The sequence below is a fragment of the Primulina tabacum genome, chromosome 4, assembly GCF_025594145.1.
Source record: "Primulina tabacum isolate GXHZ01 chromosome 4, ASM2559414v2, whole genome shotgun sequence".
In the NCBI taxonomy this organism is placed as follows: Eukaryota; Viridiplantae; Streptophyta; class Magnoliopsida; order Lamiales; family Gesneriaceae; genus Primulina; species Primulina tabacum.
This window is the reverse complement of record NC_134553.1, coordinates 42,809,462-42,824,407: the sequence shown is the minus strand read 5'-3', so window position 1 is coordinate 42,824,407 and position 14,946 is coordinate 42,809,462. Positions and strand designations below refer to the sequence as shown.

Genomic DNA, 14,946 nt, shown 5'->3' with positions numbered 1-14,946 from the left:
AGGTCTGGAGCCAATTGTAACGGTCCATAGCTCAACACATGCGAAGGATTAGCTAGGTATTTCCTCAGCATCGAGACGTGGAACACATTGTGTACCCCGGCTAGATTCGGCGGAAGGCAACCCGATAGGCTAGTGTCCCAATTCTATCCAGAATTTCAAACGGTCCAATAAACCTCGGACTGAGCTTGCCTCTCTTCCCAAATCTCATAACACCATTCATGGGCGCTATCTTTACAAATACGTGATCACCCACGGCAAATTCTAGATCTCTTCTCCTCTTATCAGCATAACTTTTCTGACGACTCTGGGCAGTCTTCATTCTGTCTCGGATCTTGACCACCACATCTGTAGTCTCCTGAACTATCTCCAGGACCAAGTTCTGCTCTTTCACCAACCACATCCCAATGAACTGGTGATCTGCACTTCCTTCCATACAGAGCCTCCGAGTCGAAAAACTGATTAAAATTGAACTAAACGATAAAGAGATATATTGACATTAAAAACATACATCTTCGTGTCAACGATATCAGGCTCAATGCGAGTCGAAAAACTGATTAAAATGTTTTTTCTAAAAAAAATTTTGCCCTAAAACTTAATTTTGATTAATTGTATAACAAAAATCTAATAATTTAGACCAACGTAAAGATAAATTTTGTTATTTCTCAAAAACTGAATAGAAATCCAAAAATCACGAATAAACCACGATGAATTAATATATATAAGCTCACACATTATTGAACAGAGAAAAATAAAACCCTTATCTAAAGTTAGCATCATATCGGTAAACCCTATTAGTCTATTACTGTAAGTTTGGATCTGTTGTTTATTTAATCAGAATATAATCATCTGATCACTGCATGCACCACTAATTTTTATGTTTTTTCAGTGCATGCACCACTAATTTCATGCTTAATTTATCAATGCTTTCATTCTGCTGGCCATTAAAAATTAAAAACCAGTCTCTTATTTTAACAATATAAGGTGAATTATATTATTGAAGTTCTATTTTATAACTGAACATGGAGTTGTTCATGATCTCTCGGACCAATTCCTGTAAGCAAAGCTCGTTGAATTTATGGTTTTTTTTGGATCGCATGAAAATTAAAACTATTACATTGCTGATTCTTGCTTGCATTTGAATGATTTCAAGCTTCCAAGTCTATGCAAATTGTGAGAACCCCGAAAATAAAATAGTATTGATGGTATTTTTGTAAATAAGTTGAAAAATATTCAATTTATTTTGAAGACATTTCCGTAAATAAGTTGAAAAATAATGAATTAATTTTAAGGGCAAAATGGTAATTAGTGACATATTTTAGTCATATGAAGTTCAAATGATTTGAAATTTGGATATATCGTAGAAAACTCAAAGATGTAGAAGTTTCATGTTTTAAGTTTTTGAAAATTTGATCGTTTGACTGGTCCAAAGGAATGTACCAATTTTAAAATGTTAAATTTATATTATATTATTATTACTATAATATAATAATAAATATAATATAATATTAAAAAAATTAAAAAAAATAAATTGATATATTCATTTTCAGAAAAGGGAGAAGAGGGATTTTGATTTTTTTTTCGGTCGTGCGACTTATCGGTTTATCCAATCGACGAACCGACTTCAGTTCTGGGATCGTTGACACGAGGTCTTCGATTTGAGGTATAAATTTTATAGTTTTGGTGATGTTTGAAATTCGTCAATTTTCGGAATAAATCCGATAAATTGTTAAATCATACAGAAATTGAAGATTGTTGAATAGTGTATGATATTAACGAAGAAGAGATGATTATAGTGATGTTATTTTGAATTATTCCTAATTTATTATAATTAGGGAATTTTAATCGTTGGATTGAGATTGAAGAATTATTTTCAGTTGTTATTAATTCTGATTATATATGCGGTAGAATAACCGACAAGAAACTAAGTTTTTTAAGTCGAAATTGAATTATGTTATGACTTTGATTTGATATGAATTTTCAAAGTTTCAAAAGATATTTGAAACTTATATTGTTGATTTTGAATGATGTTATTGATTGAAATAAATATGTTATTGAGGTAGATAGAGTATTATACTGCTATCTTCAAGCTACATCGACTGAACGAAGAATTGAGATATGTTGCGACCGAGTAACATACGACAGGTATCTGTATCATATGATATATGTTGGATTGATTTGATGGATTGGAATGAGAATATATGTCTATATGCCTTATTTATTGATTTGATGTGGCATACATGACATACACGTTGAGCTATGATCCTTGGAAACCTTAATATGATTTGATTTGATTCTGGGGTTTGTGAACACGATGCTATGTTTGATATTACATGACCCTTAAAGCATAGTCATTTGTGGCCCCGATGATTGATTGAGATTTGGGATTTGATAGCGCTTTGTCGACGCTATCATACGAGTATTCCTGATTGAGGCCGGTGTGCCAACTCGAGCATTGATTTGATAGCGATTCGATTGATTTTGACATGTGCTCAGTGGATGGGCATTTGACCTGATACTTCCACGACATACATGCATTGCATATCATATATCATTGTTTAGATATATGTGGTATATATTGTGGTTGCTTCGGACTGAGCTTTGCTCACCCCAGAGGGGGCTGTTGTTGTCTTTGCATGTTGGCAATGATAGGTACGATAGGTTATCAGGAGAGCGGAGATGATACTTCAGGAGGGAGTCATGGTTAATTTGAGGTTTAGTGGTCTATCCCAGTATATATGTATATGTATCTATATACCGAGGCATGTCTCGAGGATATGAGTTGTTAGTATATGGTTGAATTTGATTACGTGTGATCATGTTTTATGATATGAGATGAAATGCTATTTTTACTATTCAAACAAGATATTTTGGGCTCATTGTAAAGAAAATTTTAACTCGTTTTTCGCTGTAATTAATTAACCCTAATCAAATAGCATTGTAATAACGATTAGGAGTTAAGGACCCCACACAAACCCTATGCCCCCTCGGAATCGTCACCTCTTAGATAGTGGATATTGAAGTCCATTTTCAGCATCTAAAAGTGGTGGATTTGATGACGATGATGAATATATTCATCGACGGGCCAAGACAAAACTCATCCCTATTTCATAATTCATGGGTGTGGATAAATCAAACGGCTTAATTTTTCCATAATGTGTATTAATCACAATACATAGGGGTGTGCTCGTGCTTGTTTATTTTGTAATACTAATGTTTGAAGCATTAGCATGTATTGTTGCAAGACATTCCCATATCAAATATAGGTCGTTGTAACGGTTTTGTATAATTATATTTTTGGTCTTGTAAGTTGACCCTTTTTTGTATTTTAGTCTTGTATTTAGTTAAAGTTTGGTCTTTGTAGTAACATGACTTTTTTTAAACTGTTTTTTACGAAAGTTATTAAAGTCACCACATATTACTTATTAGATATCGGTGTTCTCCTGTGTTTCTTATGTGACCAAAAAACTATGTGGCACATTAAAATCTACCAAAGCCAATCAAAAAAGGAAAATAAAAAAAGGTCACTCAATATTCCATCATGGGAGGAAAAATAACTTGTTGAGTTCCTTTGTTTTTGCTTATATGGATTTTATTGGAACATTTCATTTCGCAATCTTGATTTTGATGTAAATAAAACTTGTTAATTTGTTTCTAACAAATCTACCTAGCGCTCAGAAAGATGAAACTGATCGGGTCGCAAACTGATCATGATAGGCTCTTAATAGTTTGTATTTTTGTTGTCATTTCTCTCATTGTTACCACTACCAACGTACTTAATTGACACATTTTTGTGTGATTTTATTGTAGGAGGAAGTTTTCTGCTCTTGCTATAAATTTGGGCTAAAAAATGTGATTTTATATCACAATTAAAGTTGTCAATATTATATTAGTAGAAGACTTGAAGCAGAAAAATTCAGATGTGATTTTTGGATAAGGCGTAATCACACTTTGTGACTACTCATCGGCTGCCTGGTGAGAATTGATGAATTTTCATATCAAGGAATAAATATAAGATAGAGTTTTTTCCTTAAAAAAATTATATATTCTTAGTAGATATTTTCTAATATCTTTTAGATTTTAGTGATTAGGTTTTATCTTTTAGATTATTGGGCTTTTATATTCTTGGACCCAATTTTCTCTTTTTGCCTACACAACATACACGTGAAGAAGGAGGAGGATACAGAATTTTTCTCACTCAACTCACAACTTTTCCACCAAACACACGCACAGCAAGAAAGAAAAAAAAAAGAAAGAAGAGATTTCTCCCTGTACCTCTTCAACGTGAAGTACAAGAAGAAGACGCGAGAATTTCTCATCTTCTCTCCACACCTTTAGGCTAAATTTTATTTCTGATTCAGAAGATATTTTTACTATTTCAATTTACCACTGTGAGGCTTTTTGTGCTTCAATTTATTATTTGTGTTTTGTTCAAGTATGTGTTGATTTGTATTTAATTCTATGAAAGTTATATCTCGGTTAATCTAACAATTTAATTCGATATATAATTTTCTACTGTTATCCATGAATTAAGTGATCCGAAATTGTCGTGAACGATTGGTACATGGGTAGCGATAGATTAGGTGTGTTGTGCTGTCATAACATATTTAATCCAAATAAATCAACGAAACTCGATCTATCAATTACAGCTATCTCGATTGTTAGATTTTAGGATTAAATATTTTCACAAAACGAAAATGCTTATTTTTAATTAATATGGAACACTATCATGCCCAGTTAGTTATTGATAAGTTTTGACTGGATTTGGTCGATTAAATTAGGAAAACACAAGGATTTTAGCGGCTATCCCTAAAATTCTAAGGTTAATTAATTGTAACTGCATGAATAAATAATATGTTAGTCGATGAATTCTCGTTTAGATTTATTATTTTTATTGCTTTCTAATTTTAGTTTTAATATTTTATTTTGTTCTTATCCAAAATCTCCCCCAGTATTTACATTTTACTCGAAAGAAATCATCATCCATTCCCTATGGATTCGACCCTTCTCACCATTACACTAATTTTATTTAGAGAGTAGGGATTTAAATTTGGTGACTCGACGACAGCACACCAAAAATTGGCGCCGTTTCCGGGGAACGGTGCAAGGTTAATTTTTTTTCGAGTTTTGTTATTTTTATTTTCCTTTTTATGCTTTGTTCTTTTCTTACTGGTGATTCATCGAAGGAAGAGAATTTGAGAACTTTTTGTTGTGCAATACGTCGAGATGTTTCATCGACAAGTATTCACAAATTTTTCCCAACAAAACTGGAGAGCAATTCTACGTAGCATGGGAGAGATTCAATAATTTAGCAACAACACTCATGAATAATGATTTTTCTAAATATGTTCTTATTCGACTTTTTCTTAAAGGTTTGGATGCAGTTACACGAAGATGGGTATTTAATGGGGCATTGACAACTGGTAGTCCACTACTTAGTCGACATGAAGACAGTGTGATATATTTGCTAAATGATATGGCCGACTTTGACTACCATCAGTATTGGAATCTGATCGAGCAAAACTTGCACTGTGGAATCCTTAATAAAAATATGGTTTTGTATGCTCAAAAATTAATCGCAAGTGCACGATGTCAAGTAGTAGTATAATGTACGTGAGTATGAGTATCGTTCCACTGAAAACTGTATTTGACAATGATTATTTCTAGTTATCAAATCTTTAGCAATGAAATTGGATTGATTGTTTTATTACTACTAACTTTAAATAAAAACTCAATGACCAAATTCAAGAATTAAATGCTGAAACAATTAAGCTAGAATGATTAATTAAATTTTAGTGAAAAATGAATTTGTTGGGAATATCGGTTCATCTACCCCTCGTTAATTAACTAATTCGATCGATAGTGATCTACGCCTCCGACAGGATTCCCTATTCAATTGAACACGCCCTCTCGAGCTATGCCAACCTAATTCTATTCAGTGAAGTAATTAAATTTCTTTAATTATTTATCAAGAATGAATCGCATATCGATCTATGAAATCCCCTAGTTTTCGACCCTTAGGACTATAACTATCGGCGCGTATCCAATTTCATATGTATATATAAATTTTAGATCCACGAATTATACTACTCGTTCCTATCACAAGCTATTCTCTCGAACTTAGTCGCAATATAAAAACTGTTGTTAAAGTTCATCTACACTCTAACAACACAATAAAACAATAGTAATATCAAGAATAAATCACAAATCCTCACACGAATTAATCAAATCAAAGTTCGGGTTAGAATCTCCTTAAATCCCAACAAATATTTAAGTTTAGCTACTAGAATTCATGGTAGAAATAAAGACAACACAATGTTTAAAGGATTGAAAACTAAATCAGAAATACGAGATTTGACGAAAAACGCAAAGACGATGCCCGGAAATCTTCGAATCTTCAATCCAAGCGCGAATTCCTCTCCAAGGCGCTTATGGTGGGTGCTGAATAATGATGAATGATTCATGATTTCGTGCCTCAACCACCTACCATATCCTCCACCTTCCGAATTAAGGAAAAAAATCGCCCAAAAAATCTTTCCTAAATTACAAACGTACCCGGGCGGACATAAGTTTTCGCCCGGGCAGATGACTTGCGCAGATTTGTTTTTCCCTTTTTCTTTGATGCGCCCGGGCGGACATAAGTTTCCGCCCTGGCGGATGACTCTGGCAAAAACATCTCTTTCTCATACCTTGGAGCGCCCGGGCGGATGTGAATGTGCGACCGGGCGGATGACTTTCACATTTCTTCAGTTTATGCACGAATTTCCTGCATTTTCATCAACTAAACACACGAGCAACAAGAAAACATAAATTATGCTAAAACAACACAAAATGCATGCAATCTAAATGATAAATGCAACACAATGCGACATAACATGATATGAAAAACAAGTAAAATCCCACTATATCAACCCCCCAATACTAACATTTTGCTCGTCCTCGAGCAAAACAAGTGACAAGACAAAATGGAACATGACACAAAGTAGCTCGACAGTGAATTTATAGTCATCAACTAGCCTCAGCGAAACTCAACATATTCCCTTGTCGATCAATGCAAAAGCACAATTCTTCGCACTTTCTTTTGGTCTAGACATTGTTTCAAATAAAACCTGAACGTGTATGTGTGTGTCGTTAGTCTTAGCATCATAAATGACAAAGGGATCTATTCTCAACCATGGTCAGAGATTAAATCAGTCTGTCAGTGTAAATCTTACTCTCCTTTATTCCTCTGCACTCAGTAATCACCAGCAGCAGTTTTTTTTTTTTTGACTGAATTGGAATACAGTAATAAAAGGACTAAATTAGAGACTTCATCTCAGGTTCAAATCCATGTGTTTTACATTTTTAGCCAGGAATAGGATTTCATTCCTTTATTTGGCTTCCCAGCACCTTACATCTCCAACTTTAGCCAGGAATAAGATTTCATTCCTTTATTTGGCTCCCCCACACCTTACATCTCCATCGTTCTCTTTTTTTTTAACGCTGCTGATAGATACCTCGATTCAAGAGAATATCGTCAAGTTCAATTTACACCTTCAAACATCTTCGTTCCCCACTTTAGTTTTAAATTTTCACCATCTTATAATGCATGCTTCTAGTTCTAACATTCGTGCAAAGAGGATTCAGCATTTTAAATAAAACTTCATGTCTTTACCACAGTATGTGCTAAAAAAGTGCGATTATACGACAGACAGGGCATGTCTCATCACCTCTTAATCATCCTTGGCTAACAAGTGCTACTTCTAATACTGTCGGCTGACACACACCAATGCAAAAACGACTAAAACTAAATGCACACAAATTAAACCAACAAAGCAAAAAAATGAACACATAAAACAACACTCATCCACCCCCCAGTACTAAAGTCGAGCAGTATCCCCAATGCAACAGACGATAGAAAAACAGGCAAATAGTGTATAACAAAATAGATGCAATATGACCTAAACATGCAACAGAAACAAAAATAAACAAAATGATCTAAACGAAATGCCGGAAATAAAAAGAAGGGACAGAAGTGACTCACTTCTCAAAGATCATCCTCCTCGTGCGCCTCTGGGGGAATGACGCCAGCGTCCGGCTCTGGTGCATCGGCATAGTGGAACTGAAACGGTGGCGGAAAAGCTGGCATGGGTGGTGGCAGAAGGGCCGGGTCAATACCAATGTGGCTCAGGGACAGACGCAGCATGGCATCAGTGGCGGCCTGATATGTCTGACTCACAGCCTGCCACTGTAACTGATGGTCAGCGAATGCAGCAAACTCGTCCATCCGGTCTTGAAGAAGGCGACGTCGAGGTCTCGGGGCCGGTGATGGGGGCGGCTGTGGTAGGGGATCGAACGTCAAGTCGTCCCAGATCGGGCCAAACTGAGGGAAGGCCTTCCGCCGTACTGCCATTTTCTGTAGCCAGCTAGCGTCATCAAGGGCCTTGGTCAGTGGTAACCATTCGTCATCATCTTGAAAAATGACCCCGGCACCCGCACACAGCTCGGTGATAATATGGGGAAAGAATAGTGCCACATTCGGATTATGAATGCTCCGCTGGATCTGTGAATGAATAATCTTGCCCACATTGATTGGCATCTGGGTCATCAATGCATACAACAGCACTCTCCTCTCCCTCTGTACTTCGCCGGTGTGCACGACTGGCATCAAACGTGTTGCCAGAAATGCATACCACATCGCAGCCAGGACGAGCAAATATTTCTCTGCAAAACAAGTGTGCGAGCCAGGTGTCTTCCACGGAGACCCCGGATAGCAGATTCTTTGCATCATCAAGTCTAAATTAGGTTCTGCTGCCCATGCCACATATACCAAGTCATCCACTGCCAGTGTCTCAACCACCCGATTAATCTCTACCGAACTAAAATTTACCAGCTTCCCTCTAACAAATGCTTTACTATCACTCCTCTCAGCCGCATTAGCATAAAATTACCTTACTACCGGTGCCACCGCGGCTTGCGGGTTGACTACAAAATTTGCCCCATCCTCGACTCTCAATTTGATTTATAATCAAAATTTGGACAACAAGTTGGAACCCTCAGCTCTCGAATCGGAGCTCTATGTATTTTAGCGTGTTCGTAGCGTTCCCTAGCGGCATCATTCACAAATAACAGAGAATTACGCGATGAAGACGAAGAAGCATCGTGACTTACCCGAGCTTTCTTGAGTGCCATCGTTGATGCTTTGTGAAGAACCAGATGCCCGAGTAGGAGGCGGGTTGCCGGAAGTCAGTGGTGATCGGAAACTTCAGCGGCAGCCGGAGATCGCAGAGGTGGCCGGAAAATTTCAATGGTGGCCGGAAGTCACAGAGGTGGCCGGAAAATTGATGTCCTTGGTGCTTGGTGAAGGGGGTGAACTTAATCGTACCTGAAATCGGCACAAAACAAGCTATTTGAGCGAGATTTGAGTGATGAGGCGCAGAAAATCGAAGGGGAAGGAGTAGGGTTCGAATGGGGAAAAGAAAAGAAATCTGCAGATGTAAACAAGATTCACGATCCGCTCGGGCGGATGACTTGCGGCTTTTGGAAAAAAATTTTGAAAAAGGGGCACGCCCGGGCGGACATGAGTTTTCGCCCGGGCGGATCTCGTTCGCTGCCCCACAAATTTTTATTTATTTATTTATTTTTGTTTTTTTAAGTAAAACACCAAGAAATTGAACTAAAAATTGAATTAAATGCAAGATAAGGGAAAGAGAAGTAGTTCTCAATTTATAGTTGAGAACTTGACTGTCGGTCAGTTTCAGTTCGGATTGTCTTGGAACCGGGTGATTCCAAGTTGTGGCTCAACTGTGCCACCCATGTAGTGCTTCAGTCGCTGGGCATTGACCATAAATGTCCCATCCTTTCCATCTTGCAATTCTACAGCTCCCGATGGGTAAACTTCGGAAATCACGAATGGACCAGACCATAGCAACTTCAATTTTCCGGGAAACAATTGCAACCGAGAGTCGTAGAGCATGACATTTTCACCTTCTTTGAATTCTCTTTCGATGATCCGCCTATCATGAGCTTTCTTTGTATTTTCTTTGTATGACAGTGCAAGATCAATTGCCAGATTTCGGAATTCCACCAACTGATCCAATTGAAGTAGACGTCGTTCACCTGCATCAGTAAAGTTAAAGTTTAGTGCTTTTGTTGCCCGATATGCCCGATGCTCTAACTCTACAGGTAGATGACATGCTTTACCAAACAATAACCTATATGGTGTAGTGCCTATGGGTGTTATGAAAGCATTCCTATATGCCCAAAGAGCATCATCTAACCTCACTGACCAGTCTTTCCGACTGACACCTACTACTTTTTCCAAAATCCGCTTGATCTCCTGGTTCGACACTTCCACTTGACCACTCATCTGGGGGTGATAGGGGGTAGAGATCTTATGTGTGACACCGTATTTGCTCAAAAAATTTCAAAGAGTTTGTTGCAAAAATGGGTGCCACCATCACTAATGATTGCTCGTGTTGTCCCAAACCTGTTAAAAATATTTTTTTTAGAAATTTCAGGACCACTTGAGCATCATTAGTGGCATATGCTTCTGCCTCTACCCACTTAGACACATAGTCGACCGCCACCAAAATATGTTTTTTGTGAATGAGCTGGCAAACGGTCCCATGAAGTCTATTCCCCACACATCAAAAACCTCACACTCAATGATATTATTCAAAGGCATTTCATGACGGTTAGAGATGTTACCTATCCGTTGGCATTTATCACAGGCTAGAACATAAGAACGAGCATTTTTAAAGAGGGTTGGCCAATAAAAGCCACATTCAAGTACCTTAGATGCCGTCTTTGTTGGTCCAAAATGACCACCTACCTCACGGTCATGGCAGTGGTTGAGAATTTGACCAAACTCTTAATCTGCAACACACCGTCTGATCATAGAATCTGCACATATTTTGAACAAGAAGGGTTCCTCCCAAAAATAATATTTCACGTCCGAAAAGAATTTCTTTCTTTGGTGAAATGTTAAATTTGGGGGGGTGAGCCTGTCACAAGAAAGTTAGCAAAATTTGCATACCAAGGACGATGTCTCACCTCAAACAGTTGCTCATCAGGAAACCAATCATTGATAGCATGAACTACACAGTTATTACTAATAAGCTCCAACCTAGATAAGTGATCCGCTAGCACATTCTCGACACCCTTTTTATCTTTTATTTATAAATCAACTTCTTGCAACAATAAAATCCACCAAAGTAGACGTGGCTTCGCATCTTTCTTAGCAAGTAAATATTTCGGTGCAGCATGATCTGTGTAAATAATGAATTTGGACAAAACAAGATATGCATGAAATTTGTCAAGCTCAAATGCTACAGCAAGTAATTCCTTTTCAGTTGTTGCATAATTCAATTGAGCCTCATCTAGGGTCTTACTTGTGTAGTAAATTGTATGAAATACCTTGTTTTGCCGCTGGCCAAGCACAGCCCCCACCGCTGTGTCACTGGAATCGCACATGACCTCGAAGGGTAGATCCCAATCTGGTGCCACCAAGACAGGAGCCGTCACCAAGCGCTCCTTCAAATCCTCGTATGCCTGTAAACAGTTCGAATTAAAATCAAAAGGCACATCTTTCATAAGTAAGGAAGATAGAGGTTTGGCAATTTTAGAAAAATATTTGATAAAACGCCGATAAAAACCGGCGTGGCCTAGAAAACTTCTACTCCCTTTATGGATGCCGGAGGTGGCAAGTTCTTGATAACTTCAACTTTTGCCTTATCCACCTCTATTCCATGCCCGGATATCTTGTGCCCTAATACTATTCCTTCTTGTACCATAAAATAGCACTTTTCCCAATTCAGCACCAAATTCGTCTCCTCACATCTCATCAATATCACCTTCAAATTTTGCAAACAGTCATCAAAAGAAGAGCCAAAAATCGAGAAGTCATCCATAAAAATTTCAAGAAAATTTTCTATCATGTCATGAAATATAGCGGTCATGCATCGTTGAAAAGTGGCAGGGGCATTACACAAACCAAAAGGCATCCGTCTAAAAGCAAACGTGCCATAATGACAAGTGAAAGTGGTTTTCTCTTGGTCTTCAGGCGCAATCATAATTTGGTTATACCCTGAATACCCATCCAAAAAACAATAAAACTCATGACCCGCTAACCTCTCAAGCATTTGATCAATGAAGGGCAGTGGAAAGTGATATTTACGGGTAGCATCATTTAATTTTCTATAATCAATGAATATACGTCATCCCGTAACTGTCCTAGTGGGTATTAATTCATTTTTTTCATTTGTGATCACAATAATCCCACCTTTTTTTCGGCATACACTGAACAGGACTTACCCATGCACTATCAGATACATGATAGATAATACCCGCATCAAGGAGTTTGATATTTTCTGCTTTTACTACCTCTTGCATCTTTGGATTTAATCTTCTCTGAGGTTGCACAAGAGGTGAGTACTCATCTTCCATCAAGATCTTGTGCAGGCAGACTGATGGGTTGATTCCTTTGATATCCACCACCTTCCACGTAAAAGCACTCTTCTGCACTTTGAAAACTTCCAACAGTTTGTTTTCCATCACATCTGTCAAAGCAGCAGAAATAATGACAGGTAAAGTGTTATTCTCACCTAGGTATACGTACTTTAGGTGTGGAGGTAATGGTTTGAGCTCAAGCGTTGGTGGTTCCTTCAGGCTTGACTTTTAATGGATCAAGTCTCTTCGATCTCCCAAGTCCTCTAATCTCATCCTTATTGGCCTCTTCCATGGCTGGTTGGCATTGAGGTATGCCAATATTTCGGCTTTCTCTGCATCCAATTCATCCTCTCTCAATTCAGTAGTGAGAGTGGCTTCCAAAGGGTCCCTAAGAGCATCCTGCACAAAGTTAGACACAAGAGCATCAAACGCATCAATTCTATAACAACTATCAGACTGCAGTGTGTGCTTAAGTGCATTAAAAACATCAAAAGTAATCTTTTCCTCCCCCACTCTCAATCTCAACTTCCCTTCTTGAACATCAATCAGGGCCTTACCAGTCGCAAGGAATGGTCTCTCCAAAATCAAAGGCATCTCCATATCCTCCTCCATGTCGAGCACCACGAAATCTATCGAAAAAATAAATTTGTCCACTTTCACTAGCACATCCTCAATTACTCCTAGTGGATACTTGACAGATTTGTCAGCTAGCTGTAAGTACATCCTGGTTGGCTTAGGCTCTCCTAATCCGAATTTCCTGAATACAGATAAAGGCATAAGATTAATACTTGCTCCAAGATCACACAAAGCTTTATGGAAAACAACATCACCAATCATGCAATGAATAGAAAAACTACCTGGGTCTTTTAGTTTCGGTGGGATTTTGTTTTGCACCAAAGCAGAGCAATTTTCAGTTAAGTTCACCGTCATGTGATCCTCCAACTTTCTCTTATTGGCTAATATGTCTTTCAAAAACTTAGCATAACTAGGCATTTGCATCAAAGCATCGGCAAAAGGAATATTGATATGCAATTTTTTAAATACCTCAAGAAACTTACCGAATTGTGCGTCATGTTTCGCTTTTTTCAGTGCTGCAGGGAAAGGAGAAGGTATAACAATTTTAGATTGTGCAGTGGGTGCTGGTGTAGAGTTAGAAGACTTACCTTTAGATGTCTCAATCTGTTCATCCGGCACTTGATTTTTTTCTTTTTCTCTCGACTCTAAAATTTTTCCACTCTTCAACTCAATGGCCTTTACTTGCTCTTTTGGATTGGTCTCGGTGTTACTTGGCAAGGTGCCCGGTTCTCTACTTGCTATCATCTTTGCTAACTGTCCAATCTGATTCTCTAGCCCTTTTATCGATGCATCTTGGTTTTGGAGTCTAGTTTCAGTAGATGAGATGAACCTAGACATCATCTGCTCCAAATTGGACTTTTCTTCTCTAGGAGGGTCAGATCTGTACATTGGTTGTTTCCCATATTGTTGTCCTCCCTGTGGTCGATTCTGACTGTTTTGACCACCCCATATGAAGTTGGAATGTTGCCTCCATCCAGGATTATATGTGTCTGAGTACGGATCATTCCTTGGACGGTTTTGGACTCCCACTTGATTCACTGGTGCCCCTTCTGGCACATAAAAAGGACCACTGTCTTGACAGTCCTTAATATAGAGTTCTCCTTCGCATTTTTCACAAAATATCTCTTGCAGACGCATAGTTGTGCCACCCATATTCAAACCATCCAGTTTCCTGTTCAAGACATCAAGTTGTGCAGTAATAGCGGAAATGTCAGTTACCTGGTGAACTCCTGCACTTCTTCGCTGGTTGTTCCTTTCAGATTGAGGATGATAGCTGCTAGCAGCCATCTCCTTCAACAACTCATATCCTTCCTCAGCAGTTTTTTTCAATAGGTTTCCACAAGCAGCAGCATCTATCATAGTACGATTAGGAGTAAGAAAGCCATAATAAAAGGTCTGAATGACTAACCTAAGTGGCAATTCGTGATGAGGGCATCTTCGTAATAGATCTTTGAAGCACTCTCATGTCTCATATAAAGACTCTTGCTCGAATTGAGCAAATATGGTGATGTCTGCCATGCAGCTTCATGGTCTTAGATGGAGGAAAGTATTTGATGAGAAACGCCTTCGCCATATCCTCCCGTGTGGTGATCGAACCTACAGGCAAAAAATTTAACCATGCTTTAGCTTTATCACGTAAGGAGAAAGGAAATAAACACAATCTAACAGCATCATCAGAAACTCCATTAAATTTAAAAGTATCGCAAATTTCAAGAAAAACTGTGGTGTGCGTGTTTGGGTCATCTACTGCAGATCCTCCAAACTGGACTGTATTCTGAATCATTTGAATTATAGCTGGCTTGATTTCGAAGTGATTTGCTCGCACAATGGGCCTCACAATGCTGGGGCGTGCACCATCCAAAGAAGGCTGGGCATATTCTAGCATTGGTATGCGGCGTGGCATCTCAACATGTCTATCTTCACGATGTTCCTCCTCATGCTCGT

General features: G+C 38.1%; 1 non-coding gene across 1 annotated transcript; it reads left to right on the top strand.

Moving 5' to 3' along the window:
• The first annotated feature begins 14,419 nt into the window (after positions 1–14,419).
• LOC142544024 (small nucleolar RNA R71) lies at positions 14,420–14,526 on the top strand. Its single transcript, XR_012819992.1, has one exon. It is a non-coding gene; the product is annotated as a small nucleolar RNA R71 (small nucleolar RNA).
• Positions 14,527–14,946: the final 420 nt, after the last annotated feature.